This window comes from Anarhichas minor, unplaced genomic scaffold, assembly GCF_050575085.1.
Source record: "Anarhichas minor isolate MPS153535 unplaced genomic scaffold, ASM5057508v1 ptg000068l, whole genome shotgun sequence".
NCBI lineage: Eukaryota > Metazoa > Chordata > Actinopteri > Perciformes > Anarhichadidae > Anarhichas > Anarhichas minor.
In genome coordinates, this window is record NW_027466514.1 from 527905 (window position 1) to 542670 (window position 14766).

Below are 14766 nucleotides of genomic sequence, written 5' to 3' on the forward strand. Positions count from 1 at the left end.
CCATTGACCATTCATCCATCCACCAACCATTATACATTCATCCACCATCCAGCCATCCATCGACCATGCATCCATCCATCCGTCATCCATGCATGATCCATCCAGCCACCATTCATCCATTATCAGTTAATCCATCCATCCACCATTCATCTATCAATCCATCCATCTATCCATCCACCCATTCAGCCATCGACCATCCATCCATCAAATCATCATCCATCCATTCGTACATCGACCATGTGTCCATCATCCATCCATCCAAAATCCATCCATCCATTATACATACTGTGTATCCATCCATCGAGCATGTGTCCATCATCCATCAACCATGTAGCCGTCATCCATCCACCATCCATCCATTATACATCTATCCATCCATTGACCATGCATTCATGGTCATGCATTTATGCATTTCATGCCATTGTTATCTAGATGAATGTAAGTTTTGTCCTTTAATAATTGCAGCCCTAACGCCTCTTATCCAAAACATGTGGCAGTATATCACTCCAAACGTCCTCAGTCAGCAGAGCATTATATTATATATGAGCTGACTATAGATTATATATTGAGTCAGGGCCAGAGCAACCATTAAGAAAACTGAGGTCATATGAAATTTGTCAAATTGGAATAATATGGCTACTTGAAGGTCAATAAATAATTAAACTAGTATGTCTTCACCAGTTGTATTGCTGACAATGTGGAGACTACTTCAACCCGCCATATGGGGAAATACAGACAAATGAACAGTTAATTAATTAATCACAAATGAAACCTTTAATTTCACGCAATGCCAACATTTTGAGACAAAGCTTTGTAATGAGTAAATGTACAATAATACATCTTCTCTAACCCATGAGCAGGATTACAGATGTGATGTCATTACTGTAGAACATCAATACATTGTTTTGATTTTTGTCTGCAATCTGGATATAACCGGGCAATTACAGTGGAGTGTGGTGCGACTTTGACGCCACATGTTGCTGTTTGAAACTGATCAGGTTTATTCTTTTTGTTCAATAAATTCCTTCAGCCTCCTTCCCGCAGGTTTCTCACACACACACACACACACACACACACACAGATTTAAGTGCACGACTGTTATAGTCTAAATTATGCGTTTCTATCAGCGATTAAATTCTGAAATTATTTCCAATACAATTCTGGATTTGCGTGCGTAAAATCAGTTTTGACTATAGACAGAATGACCTACACATTAAGGAAACCGCAACAATCAGTCTAATAAATACAACATACTCTACAATATTAAGACATTTACTTTAAAAATCTCTAGAGTGGTTGAAAGACTCTTGTGCGGGCTTTACGCAGAGCCTTCCAGCGCCTTCCAGGTTATTCCATGGAACAAACCTCTGAACGACCCGATTTCTGGCACTTTGTACAGTTACACCCACTTTGCTTCTCAACCACGGACACTTCCACACAAACAGCTGACTATCTTACCCATCACATTAGCGTTTGGATCGTCCCATGGCGTCCTCCGCGGCACCTCCAGCTCGGGGCGCCCCGGTTTGCGTGCAGAGGTGACGGGTCGGAGGTTTGAGTTACAACTGGGGAGGTGGGGGGGAACCCAGGGCTCTCTGCTGACAGCAGCGTTTTACATCCACACACACATCCGACCTGTGAGAACGAGCAGCAGCGACTTGTCTCGGTGCGTCCTGAGAGGCAGAGTTATCTCCACATGTCTTCTGTGATTTCACAAGCTGCGCTTTGTTCCACAGCGCGAGACGTTTGAAGTGCGGCGGGTTTGTTGTTGAGAGAAAACTTTAACTGAATGAGGAACAGTTTCCTTCTTTGTTTCCTCTATTCATCTTCCATCAGCCGTCTGATTCAGAGCGCATTGCAGACCAGTCCAAATCATTCAAATACAAAATTCTGAAATATTTCCCGTCCAGGTCCTCGGGTTCTTTTTTGGCTTTGGTCCCAACAAAACGTTGAAATGAGCAAACAGACACACAGGGTTTGCGCATGAGGACGAGTTGTTTGGGGGGAAAGCTCTGGTCCGCTTCTAATTAATTGTCGGATGTATGTTCTGCACACCGGATCCGGTCTCATCCTGTCTGTTCATTTCAGATGCTGACCCGAGTGGATGTGACCGTGCGTCACAGCAGCGCGCTGCAAAAAAAAAGGATGCACCCAGGTCGCTTCAAATGCTTTTAGTTTGACCCTTTTATTGAACAAAGAGACAGAATCCTGATGGTGGCGGCATCAATCTGGCTTTCAGCGGTAAAAGCTTAAAAAAAAGTTTGACTACACTGAAAGAAATTATCAATTTATGGACCGTTTTTCACGTTTATGAAAATTAACATTTCAGCCCTAGATTCTTCTTCGTCACCTTCTTCATCATCTGTCACCTTCAGCAGCTCTCCTTCAGACCAGAGAACCATGTTCAAAAGATCTGATCTGGGATCCCAAGCTGTATGCATCTTCTTGTGCATCAAAGGGAGATTCAACATGTTGTAACTCATCATTAATCAGCGTTATTGAGGATCTGATCAGGAGCTGGACACCACCATCTGTTGTAGCTTGAGATGTAGACAGTCACAATAGAAGCTGCGAGGCTAAATCAGGCCAGAACAAGTGGCTAGTGCACTAAAGCAAGCGCATGATCGCTCACTGGCTTCCCAAAGTCAAACAGCAAACTATATTTGTCGTAATGAAAAGCTGGAGGTTACTGCTGATCAAGCCTCAGGTCTCTGCAGTAGTGGGCACACATGTTCCTATTGCAAATGCATCACAGACACACATTTTAATGTGAGGAATTTGAATTAAATCGTGGAATATTTCACGTCAGACTTTCCAGACTCTTTTTCTGTATCTGCTGTTAAGAAGAAACGTCTGACTGGACAAACTCTGAATCAATGAACTGAGTGCTGGCTGACTGAGTCCCTCCGTCTCCTCCGTCGCTCCACTTTGAGCAGCACCCAGAAAAGAGAAAAGTTTAAAGGGAGGCCGAGAAAGAAAAGATTTTACTGAGTGAATAATTGAAAGGAGCAGGCTGAGATTCCAGCGTATTGTACCGACAGGAGCGTGTAATATTAATGAGAGGAGACGTTAGAGGTTATTTCTCCTCTTATTTTTTTTTCCTGCTACGCTTCAGCTCTTTGGCTTCCAGCCGCTCCCACACCAAGCTGCTGCTCCGAGTTGCAAAAAGCTGATATTTTTTAGGTCAAAACAGCAGAACTTCACCGAAACGTTTGAACGCTGCGACTTTAATTAGATCTTAGCGAGAAGATAAGAGTGAGCTTCACTGCTGGAGAAAGTTCACCTCGCTCCGCACGTCTGACAGAAGTCTGGAACAGACAATATCGGACGAAGAGCAGCTGTGGTCCTCCAGCTGTTAAAAGAGAAATCCACCTCCTGTAGCATGTCACACTCATGACGAACTGCTTTATTTATTTTAAAAAGTATCAACAACCGACGCAGCAGAACCAGATACATGGGATATTCTGGGATGTGATGTGATTTCAAACTTTTCATCTCAAATAATAAAATCAAGACCGTTAGTTCCATTTTAAATGTAAGTTCAAAGAGTGGAGGCTGTGGTTTGCGTATTATTCAAGTGATAAATGGATATACAGATGAATCGGCAGCTCTGTGTTCTCTTCATCACCCCTCCTCCTCCTCCTCTTCCTCTTCCTCTCTCTGCCCGTCCAATGACATCGCTCAATGAGACAAACAGGGTCTCAGTGTAAGTCATCCACTGAGCATTGATTCCCACTTCAGGCCGATGGATTAGCTTACAGTGAGCACTGTCGACACCTGGCAAGGTCAGATAACAGGTCAGCACGGGCGAGGCAGACGATGCATTCACTGTCAGACGGAGCTTCTACAGCGAGGAGCGACACACTCTTCTCCAACAGAAACTCAAGGAGAGTCTTTAGTAGAAAAAGGTCGACAGAGTTTTCAGCTGCATGTGCAGTTTACTTCAAAAACAACTTCTGTCCAGCAGTAAAATGAGAAGCTCAATATGAATACGGACAACATGACCTCACAGATGCACCATCAAAAGAGCTAGCAGAACTAGCAGCAAGGCTAACACAAACAAACATGAACTTCTGAAATGTTGGATGATGTATCTGAACAATGTGTCGCCATACAACAGTTCATATATCTGAAAACAAGTTACTCCTCATCTCTTGTGCGTTTCCCTATGAAAGTCCAGCAACACGTTCTGCTCGTTACATGAATACAGTCTTTTCAAAATAAACTTCCATCTTCACAGGAAACAACTTAGTTAGGTTGAATTAAAGATGGTAAAATACTTAGTTAGGTTCAGGAAAAGATCGCATTTTCCATACATAACTAAATACTTGTGAAAAGGTCACGAAATGCAATCTATTGGTTTTGTGTCCTTCAACTTTTTTCTTTTTCAGATGACATTACATAAAAACAAATGTTAGGTTTAGAAAACAAAACCACCAACAGTTGGGTTTAGATGCATTTTATTTGAGTGTCCACTAGGACAAAGAATCCTAATTGATTTTCCATTGCCAATATTTTTGTCGTTTTCCCCGTTGTGTCCATTTCCGGACTATTTCAGGACCTGCCATGACGCTGAGCTGAAAATCTGTTCAAATTAAAAAGCTGTAGTCTGCTGGTCGGCTACTGAATTTGTCTTGAAAAAGCAGAGACTTGAATAAAGTCTGGGTTTAAATTCTACAGGGGTTTGAATCAAAACTGAATTCATCAGTCGGAGCCGAACGAGGCCTAATTTATTCGCCCGGCTGAACCGTTGGAGGTCAGTTTCAGCAGCACGCGGTCTTTAGTCTCCTTTCCTTTCTGCTTTGCTTCCTCTTCCCTCTCAAGCAGACGAGGATCTGCATCCTCCAGCATTTGTTCCGCTCCGCTTCATCAGCCTGACTGGCACCGAGGAGCCGCAGAATCCTTAATGTGACACGTCGTCATGATACCCAGCAGATGCCATCGTTCCTCCTTGTGTATCGCTCACATCCTGACGAGCCCCGTGTTCAGCGCAGCGCCTCGCTCTGACTGATCTGAGCTCTTGTTCTCTCAGTCAGAACATCAACCAGAACACGGCCGCCGGCGGGCCGACGGGATGTTTCCACCGCCCTCCGGCTGTTTACAGCTGCAGCGCCAGCACAACAAGCTGAAGCATCACTGAAACATTTATACAACCGAGAAACCTGACTGATCACGAGACAGTTGGAAATGTAAAGTTTTAATTATTAGGGTTTCTATACTTTTATTCAAGCAAGCAAAACAAAAGGAAAGAATAAAAAGAGTATATTTACACTTATATATATGATAATAATAACTTTATTTATATAGCACATTTAAAAACAGAGTTTACAAAGTGCTTTGACAGACGAAGCAGCAAAAGCAACAGAAAGCTCAACAGTGTTTAATAAGGTAAGAGTTTAACCTGGATAAAGCAGTACACTAGTACTATATATTACAATAAATCCTCTTATACTTGAAGTATTGTAAACTTTAAATCCTCCTCACAACTAAGAGGATGATTCCGTTTGTGGATGCTATATTTGTCTAAACCCTGATCCCCATGACAGCGGCTGACTGACAGCTGAGAGCTGGTGTTGCTGTCAAAGTCTGATGTGCTGCTGACTGTTCGTGGAATAGTCAAGTAATGCAATCTAATGAAGCTCTAGCGTAGCTTCAGTCAGTCAGAATATACTCTTGTATGCTTGTAGGTTATTTCTCATACATCTGCCAGTCACTCCTCACACACTCTATTTCATTGCTCTCATTGTTGGAGGCCGTCAATCATGATATCAGCTGTTTAGATCAGCTGGTCTCTTCTATCCAATAGCACAATAAAACGATGACATCGTTGGCCTATCTTCACAGATCCATCAGATCCATCAACTCATCATTCTATCAGCCACCACACCACCAGTGTGTGGACTCCACAGGGGGGGGGGGGGGATGTTGCTGCTGCTCAGGGCAGACGCCGCTCCATTACAAATCTCCCTGTAGAGTCCAAGCGCCAAAGAGTCTGTCAAGACTTTATCATCACATATCATCTGTTAATAATAAACGATTATCTTTTCCTCATCTGACTTGTCTCTCCTGATTGAACTGGTTTGGTGTACAGGGACACAATTCTGAGTTGTTTTCTGTGTCGCTGAGGACAAAACTGTTGGTTTAGTTTCCTCAACCTAACTGTTGCTTATTGGTTTTGTTACTAAACATAAGTGTTAGTAGTTATTTTGAGCCCAACCATGATCTTTTTTTCTTAACCTAACTTTTGTTTTGACGTAATGTCATCCTGAAAAAAAAAGTTGCTCCGAGCGAAACAAAAAATATGGACAATTGGTGTCCCTGTACATGAAACCAATAGATTGCATTTTGTGACAATTTCCCAAATCAGATTTTATTGGAAGATCAACACTTGGACGGTGGGAAATGATTTGTTTTTAGGAAAACTCTTCTGATATATGAGACCGATATTTTGTGTCTGTTGCTGCAGGGAGGCACCGCCGCAGAGACCGGGGTTCTCTCCCGTAATTACAGCAATAACCGTTTGTGCTTGATCCATCAGAAGAGATAGTCGAGGATAGAAACTGCGGCTCGATACGCTTTGATAGACCACTAAACTCTATTGATTCGTAGGGCTGAAGTCCTGGACGCTGGGGAGCATTAAAACTCTTTGAGGAGACTTCACTTCAATCAGAGAGATTCAGAAGCTGATGAGCTGCCAGACTCCTTCAAACGCATAAAGAGCATCACTGCTGGAATCTAAACTTCCCTTCCCTTCACTCGGCCTGTTTGTGTATTTCACTGAAGTTTACTGAAGTTTACTGTGATTTCAATGAAGAGTTCACGTTCATCGGATCATTTCAGACGCAGCTGCAGCTTAAGACTCCAAAAGGCATCCATTAGTTTCCCCAAGATAACAATGAAATCATTACACAATCACATGATATCAAACTGAAATATTGTCACACATATGTAGTAAGAAGAAGAAAAGATCAGGGCTGATTAAAGCATCATATTTAAATGAAAGCCTAAAGCTTTGTTTATACTCTGGTGTTTCAGAGAATAATTCAGCTAACAGGGGAAGTACAAACAAGACGAACTGTGAGGAACCAAAAAGACAGTGAGTGGAACCGTAGGTGGAACCAGCAAAACACCATAAACCAACCTCCAAAACGAGAAGAAGGGATTGTAATCATCTGTAGACTGATATCTCATATTCATGGACTACTTTATTCCCTTTACACAACAAAGAAACAAATGTTAAATATCCTGTAAAGTATTTGATTTGGATGCAAAATATTCACTCAAATGTAGATTTTTAAGGCCTCCTTTAAGACAAAAAGTGATAAAGTCATTGTATGGTGCCGGCTTCACTACGGCGAGTATTAACTAAGCTTCAGAGTGGCAGAAATCTCTTTCTCTGTTCAGTTACTATTTGTTGAAAAGATACGTTTCTATACAAGACGCACAGAATCAGTTCAGAAATAGATGAAAACGCGACAACAAATGTTTTGAAATGCGGTCCGTTCAGCCTGATGGTGAAGCACAGGACAGAACAAACAGATTCATACGCAGCGTTTCAGTGAATCAGAGGGACATGAAGCATAAAGTAAAACAGTCTCATTAAAACTGACTTTAGCAGAAATGACTTCTCCAGCTTCTAGCATCGAGTCTCAGTGAAGTCAGTCCTGACACACTGAATCACAGCTGCACTGTCTGTCCCTGTAAATCATGGGAACAAAGTCGTGTTGGATTCTCAGTGAAACTGTGACAGAAACTCGTCTTTATTATTCCGGTAAAGTGTTTTTTTTCTTTAGTTTTCACATTTATAGTTCGTGGTTCGAGGTGCAGGACTTATATATCTCAGTGAAAAACGAGGCCACAGAGAGAAAAATGTGAAATGAGCGAAAAGACGCTCAGAAGCTGCTTTGGGGTTCGGAGGGTTAACGCCTCAGTCTGGAGTCGATATCGGGAAGCTGCTAAAGTCCAGATTGGACAAACTGATGCAGCAGCTCTCGGCGACCGCAGATGTCGTCTGAACTTCTCTGAGTGTCTCGTCCAGCTGTGTGCACGTCAGAGCAGGCTGTCAGCTTACAGGTGTCTACTGTTTCACCTCTTATTTAGTCTAGGGATTCCAGCGTGAGAGGGGAGGCAGCTTTATTATCCTTTCATCAGCCTGCAGGTTGTCTGTGAAAGGTCAGACTCCCGGACGGCGTCTGGCTGCGGCGTGAAGGCCCTCGGTGTTGTGGTGAGCTACGAGGCTTAGCTGGATCTCCTTAAAGCGCTGCGGGGTGAGGAGAAATACCGTGTTGGCGTGATCCGCCGAATTAGCCCTCCCACCAAAACCCCAATGTTTATAAAACATGTAGAGTTGTCCTCATGTTACCGACCCGTGGTGTCTCTTTGCGTCATCGGCCGGGCTGGGCAGCAGAGGTCGCAGTCTGGATCCATTCAAACCTGATCCTGATCCCAATCGCTGCACAAACAGGCCCTGGTCTGCAGACAAAACACAGGAAAGGACCTGTTTTCCTCTTCAGACACAATCTTCTGTTCTTACTTTGTTTGACTTTTGTCTCCAGTGGTTTAAGGTGTGTAATGTGATTTTAAAAAGACTCATGAACCTTCTCTCCAGGCTGTCGGCTCTGTCGGCATTCAGCTTTGGAGCAGTTCAACAAGTTTTTTGTAAAGTTCTTGTCAAATCTTGAGATCATTTCATATTAAAGCTGACTCTTTATACATTCATTTGGTATTGCTAAAGATATAGCACCATAGAAATACTGATTCTCTTCACTAAAATACCAAAGTCATTTTATTTATAACCTAAGAAAAATGAATGCATTGTGATTTTTAGATATTCCACAGAAGCAAATTGTGTGCAATCCACGAAATCATGAAGCAGGAAGTATGACGACCACCTCTCCAACACTGGTGTGCATGCTCTCTCTCTCTCTCTCTCTCTCTCTCTCTCTCTCTCTCTCTCTCTCTCTCCCTATTTTGCCTCCATAACTCGTCTTCTTTCAGACTCGTGGAAAGGAAACATATATTTTATTGCTTTGTCTGCTGCGTCTGTAGATTTCTCCTAAATCCACCAGAAGTTATCGTTACACAATGCCTCATTTTGCATAAATTTAAACATAACATTTCAGACAACTTGTACAATAAATAATCATCTTAACGTCAGTAATGAACCGGTGAAGCTTCATGGTGATATCTATTAGTACATTTTTCTTTTTACTGGAAGTATCACAGGAACATCACATGTCGTGTAATTCTCTCCGTCCAGGCCAGAACAACACATCACAAATCCCCCTCCTGCAGTGCCAACAGCGTTATTAATAATGAATCACAAAGATCTCTATTTGATGCTTTGGTCCTCTCTCTGACGCTCTGACCCCACTTTGAGAAAAAGAAAAAAGGCTTTTTTAAAGAATATTCTCGCTCGTCTCCACTGAAGCGCGTGGAGAGCATCTCTGTTCGAAGAGGCTTTTATTGGACGTGAGAGCACCTGACCGTCCTCGATCTCCCGACGACATCTCAGCCGCCTCCGTCCCACCAAACGCTGCTGGAGACACATTCAGGTATCAGAGGCCGGGACGATGGCTTCTTCTGTGCCAACGGAATCTCTTCAGGTTCATTTGTTTTTGGAGAAAAGGTGGTGGTAAAAAGATGATGAGGTGCCATGTTATGCAACAATCTAACAGGATGAACCGAACTTTGCTCTGATGCATTTTATTTATTCATTAGGATTAAAAAAGCATCTCAACAAGCATAGATGTCATCATGTGCACCTGCAGGAGTAACGAGCACAGGTGAGGACACACTAAAGAAATTCAACTCATGACGGCTGTGAGCACTTCGAGCAAATAAGGATTTGACCATCTCAGATTGTTTAATTCAATCAATAACCCTAAAGAACAGAAGAAAACTAAATATGGTGGTAACCTGGTAGACTAACCTGGTAGACTACCAGGTCCACAAAAAAAAACCTGTTACCTCCACCAAGGAGGTTATGTTTTCGGTTTGGTTTGTCTGTCTGTCTGTCTGCAGGATTGCAGAGGAACTACTGCCTCGATTTTCATGAAACTTGGTGGAAGGTTGTAGCATGAGCCAAAGAAGAACCCATTATATTTTGGAGTGGATCCGAATCACAGAGCGGAAACAAGCAGTATTTCTTTCAGTTATGGAAACGGCCTCATGGCGTAGGTTTGTGCTCTCCGAGTGCCCTTCTAGTTTTGTATGTCTTTGATGTGATTGTAGATGTAGTATTTCTATGTTGAACTTAAAGACTTAAGTGTCCACACCTGGTTAATCCTTACCCCTGCAGGTATATTTATATATATATATATATATATATATATCTATATATCAATATATATATATATATATATCAATATATATATATATATATATGACCTGCAAAGTGGTTTATTTTCCCCCTCTTGGTCTGTGAGCTGATGACAGTAAACGTAAACTTTTTTAATATCCTGAGAAACTTCCATCCGTTTCTAGTTGAGGTCAATATATTCCAAATATGACATGTTGGGGAAACGCGTGGAAAGTGAACACTATCACTGTGCCCTTTAGCAAGGCACTCCTTCAGCTGCTGCGGTGGAGCTCCACACAGACCAGCAGGAGCAGACAGGCTGTACTGGGAAGCTCCCACCATGCTCGGAAAAAGTGTTCTGTGAATAGATGAAGGTTAAAAGCTTTGTCACAGTTAAGGTCAGGCTATTAAGATATGCAGATGAGGTTCCAGGTAAAAAAAAAAAGGAAATTAATTGTCCGATCACTTTAACAAAGTGAAGGTCAAAGAAACAACAGACACTTTCTGAACAGCAAACTCTGTGTTTCACGTTCAGTTAAAGGGCCTTTCTCAAACCGGGCAATGTTTCCTCACACAACGGTTCGTATGATATCATACAAAGAGTTACTCATTTTTCATGCGTTTTCTTTTGAAAAGTCCAGCAACACGTTTAAATCTCAACTTGCTACATGCATACAGTCTTTTCAAAATAAACTTCCGTCTTCACAGGAAACTACTTAGTTCGGTTTAGAAATAGATCGCGATATAGTTAGTTAGGTTTCGGAAAAGATTGTCGTTTGGGTCAAAGTAACCACAGAAGAGTTACGTCACCAATAAATCAACGTTGTCGTGCGATGTGTCCGTGTCCTTTGCCCCCCGCAGGCTGTTCCTGTGGTGTGTGAATGAGTATGAGTGTTATGTAGAGTCCTGATGGGCAGGTGGCACCTTGTCTGGTAGCCATCAGTGTATGAATGGCGTGATGGTTGAATGAACGTGTAGAGTTAAAGGGCTTTGAGTCGGAGAACTAGAAAAGCGCTACACAAGTACAGGTGGTATAAATATGAAACCTTGGATGAGTCTTGAGTTTACTTGTTAATGGTCAGAGGTCTTTCTGCCAACTCTCTCTGGAAATCAAACCAGCAACCTCGTTATCCACCTGCAGGCCACCTGCTGAGTCATCCTGAGGGGAACTTTAGGCTGAGCTGTAACAAAGTTTAGTCCTACCTTATTTCCTCCAATGACATCGAGTCTCAGCTCCCCAACTGTCATCCTGAATGTATTCCAATAGGTCAATGAATATTCATCGGGCCTTTATTAGCATATTGTTCAGGATATTAGCATAGCCAGTGACACAAACATCAGCGTGAGGGGAGCGGATGAATCAGAGGGCACGCAGAGAACCAGTGGGCAGACCGAGGCCCGGAGGAGACAGCGGGTCAGCATTCATTACCTTCAAGAAAGACGAGTCACAGAAGACACAGGAGGGCCTAACAGGGAGCGGTAGCAGCAAAGGAGTCGACCCACAACACGACTAGTTTTAGCCATCTGCTTGAAATGTATGAAGCGCTAATGTCCCAAAATGGTATCTTTCTTGTTTTGTGTTGACAAGATAATTACTTTTAATTAACTCTCGTTGCAGCAGATTGGACCAGACGGCAACCTCCGCGAATGGCGCCGTGGTGAAGACGCCGTATACGTCTCTGGTAGAGACCTGTCAATCACTGTGTAGCCCCGCCCTAAAGCATCCCCTGCTTTATGGTCTGTTTGACTCTAAATGGACCATAATGTACTAAATGAACATCATGCTGTATTGAAGAAGACTTGAAACTAGAGATTGAGACCATAAACTCATGTTTACAATGTTTACTGAGGTAATAAATCAAGAGAGAAGTAGAGTCATTTTCTCATAGACTTCTATACAACCAGAGGAGTCGCCCCCTGGTGGACACTAGAGAGAATGCAGCTTTAACACATGAAGCTTTGACTTCACTCAGCAGAACTGGAGGTTTCCGTCTGCCAAAGAGTGTCTCAAATACGTCACATTAGCAAAACTAACCTGGCTAATTACGCTCCATCTGTGAGAGTGGACAGCATTCTCACTCAGTTCCTCAATGTAACATACTTTGACCGAGGAGCAGCAAGAGGAGGCTAGACTTTGAGAGTAACAGTATTTATCAATAACTTTAACCAGATTGGCTTTCTTTTCATTAAACTATAGTCATTCGGCAGTTCCCACTGATTTCTAGTTACAGCTCGATCTCCAGATCTTCCCAATGTTCTGCTGAACGGACAGAGGCCATGTGAACTTACCTTCAACCAATCCAGAGCTGTGTGCAGAACAAAAACAGAACGTTAAAGAAAGGGAAAGGTTCGTCTTTCCATCACGTAGACAGGACTAATGGCACCTAATGGACTCATTGCTTGATAAGTGGAAAGTGCTTGTGACCCTCCAGTTCCAGCCGCACAGCGAGGCCGATGCCGTCATGCTGCCGTGAGATGCCAGGTGAGATGAGGCTCCGGAATGCAAATGCGATTCCGAGATAAAGGCCATGCATCTTTCATTACGAACACGGCAGCTTTGCTCCTCTGATATGACAATGAGCGCTTATCGTCCCATGTGCTCAGCCGGGCGTGCGACCACGGGCGCTAATGCAATCCGCACCTCGCTCGCTGGAACCGATTCAGCTCTGCACCGCAGGAAACATAATGCACTTGTTATACAGAAGAGGATTCATTGTGTTATATCACTTGAAAATAAAGATATCGACATTAACGTTGATTTCTTTTGTCATTGCTGGATTGTTACTGCATGCAGCGGGGTCATAATCCAAATTATCTGAAATTTTCGTGCACAACTTTGCAGAAAGAAGTTTGAGTCGGTACAACACGCACAGCCTCACTTGGCAGACGACAGCGGTGCGTCTTTGTGTCTTTTTGTGCTCTATAATATAACAGCTCAGTTAGTGAGGTGTGCAGTTAACTCCTAATATTGTCAAAAGCATTAAGACTAAAGATAATAAAATAGCATTAAACATGTATAAACCTAAAGAGAATGTTTTTACTACTGGTATTTAAAACACTGTTGAAGACATGAAATAGGATATGATATACTTTATTGTCTTAGACACATGACATATTGTCATTACAGCTGCCTCCATACGAGTAAATAAAGAAGAAACAGACGAACAAAGAAACATGTACTGAAGCACATTAAGACCACATTGCATCATATCATTAATCTATTGGAAGTGCTTGAAGCATGTACACATACAAACATACAAACCATGTAGTACTTTATATCTGCGTGTGAGAGACAGATACGAACTTAACCTCAGTGAGCTTCAGGCACGGAGCTCCTCGTTACTGTCGGTACCTCATTAAAACATGCACGGCCGTGTAGTCCAGCTGCCTTTAATGAGCAGTGTGCCCCGATCGCTGTCACCCTGAAGCACAGGCGTCCGTCCCTGGAGCGGAACAGCTCACTCAGCCGAAATGAAGCCCGACGGGACCTTCAAGGGCACAGCAAAGTGCAGGCTGGCCTAAACCTCCCTCCCTCTGACCTTCTGATGGACGTAGACTGCAGAATCTGCTCCGCACAGAGCGTGACCTGTGACCTTTTGACCTTTTTACACAATTGTTTTCGTTCCTGTGTTTATTCGCTGCATCTCAGATCTCTGTGGCATTTGACCATCTTTCATGCCGGTAAAGCCTCTTTGAATTGATCAGTGACTGATTTATGGAAGTATTCTGATCGTTTACTGCAGTAAAAGTACTGAATATACTCCACTACAAGTTAACGTCCTGTATTCAAAATACAAGTACAACATTTATTTTAACCGCTGAGATGTAGTACAGTATAAAGTACAATATGTACCTCTGAGAAGTAGCAAGTAAAGTACATGTACCTTGACTTTGTACTTGTGTACAGTACTTGAGTAAATGTACTGAGTGTCATTCCACCTCTGATGTGTTGTATTATTGACTCTTGCTTTGTTTTTCTTCATCCCGCTCAGATTATTAACACGTTAATATTAACACATGCTGATAGAGAGAGAGAGAGAGAGAGAGAGAGAGACTATGTTTTATTCATCTCTGGTTAAGTGCCATTGAGAGCTGCAGTAAAGCTGCAGGATGAAACCATTTCACTGGACCACCAGAGCGTCCCGTTAACCTCACTATGTTCCCTCCAACATGGCCGACACGCATTCAAACTCCTATACCAAGAATGTTGAGCTTTAGTGCAATACCATTCAAATCCTGTAATGAATCAATAACCTGCTTACTAATCACATAAAACCACCATGATTGAATCATTCATTGATATTTATTTATTTCAATTAAAATGATCATTCATAAAAACTAACAACAAAACTCTACCCTGTGACCATTAAAGAAAACAATACAAACGTGTACAAACATCTATAAAGGATTCATACTCAATGCCGGTGAAAAGACTGAATCCAACATTTTAGAACCAAACCTGGTTC